The sequence below is a fragment of the Oryx dammah genome, unplaced genomic scaffold (assembly GCF_014754425.2).
Source record: "Oryx dammah isolate SB20612 unplaced genomic scaffold, SCBI_Odam_1.1 HiC_scaffold_2, whole genome shotgun sequence".
Classification (NCBI taxonomy): Eukaryota; Metazoa; Chordata; class Mammalia; order Artiodactyla; family Bovidae; genus Oryx; species Oryx dammah.
The window spans coordinates 59,497,550-59,498,871 of NW_024070186.1; the positions used below are offsets into that span (position 1 = coordinate 59,497,550).

Below are 1,322 nucleotides of genomic sequence, written 5' to 3' on the forward strand. Positions count from 1 at the left end.
TTCCAAAGATCAACTTATTAACATAAGCTCAGGTGTGGCTGAAAGGAATTTCTTGTGAATATCAAGACATCTTTGTCATTCTTACCACTTAGGAAATTCCAAGGGTTTTAAGAGCTCTGTGGCAGGAAGAGGAAGGAAGACTAAATATATATTTCTAATTATAAATTACAATATCATACTTCCCTAATCCACCAAAACTACTTTCACCAATACATGGGATGACTGTGTAAATACTGTATAAACCAAAACTTTTGAGAGTGAAAGGTAACATTAATAATTAGACTGGATGGTGCTCACTTTGGCAGCACATATATTAAAACTGGAACGTTACAGAGATCAGCATGGCCCCTGCGCAAGGATGACACGCAAATTCATGAAGTGTTCCATAATTTTTGATGTATGGTGAAAACCAGCACAATATTGTAAAGCCTCCAATTAAAATTAATCAATTAAAAAATAATTACACTGGTTGGTAGAAACAAGCAGGGCCTGTCCTATACACAAACTAAAACTAATGACAACTGTCTAAACATTTTCACTTGGATGTTTCGCATCTCACTCAACATAAAAACACTGAATCATTGACATTCCTACAAAACCTATTCTTCCTCATAATATTAAAACTCATCTACATTCATCCCACTTGCTCAGGCAGAAACCTAAGAATCATGACCAATTCCCCCTTCCCTTCTCTCCTATGCATGTCATAAAATCCCTATCACAGACCTATCTACAAAATATCATCTGAAAATATACAGTCCTCTCCTCCTCCATCTACTACCTAAGTCCTTCTCCCCTACTCATTATTCTCTAGCATAACACCCTCTTCATTTTCTTTACACTCTGTAATTATATATTTATTAGTTTATTTGTCACTGTCTTCCCTAGTTTACTGCCTGGGACCCTGCCGTTTGGTCACCCAGTGCCTGGCATTCCTAGCACCTAGCATGATGATGACACATAGCAGATACTTAATAAATATTTATTGGATTAATGAATACATGAATAAACAGATGCAAAAAATAAGCAAATACCTGCAAAACACCTTCAAGTAATATTAGCATAAATAGTGTGAAATTCAAAATAATATAACTGAGTCTTTGTGCCCTATCAAAAACTCAGCATTTGAATCTCTAAGACAAAGACCAAACAACCAATTAAGTGGGAAAAGGCAAGAAAGAAGACAAGAGAGGAGAAAAGCAGAGAGAACTGGTAAATTCAAACCATTCCCTCTACTTACTATAATAACTTTAAGGTCCATCCATGTTGCTGCAGAAAGCATTATTTCATTTTTCTTTATGGCTGAATAGTAGACCATTGTA

At 35.6% G+C, this 1,322-nt stretch overlaps 1 non-coding gene across 1 annotated transcript; it reads left to right on the forward strand.

Annotated features, from left to right (window-relative positions):
- The first annotated feature begins 289 nt into the window (after positions 1 to 289).
- LOC120859444 lies at positions 290 to 393 on the forward strand. The gene has a single exon (XR_005720083.1). It is a non-coding gene; the product is annotated as a U6 spliceosomal RNA (small nuclear RNA).
- Positions 394 to 1,322: the final 929 nt, after the last annotated feature.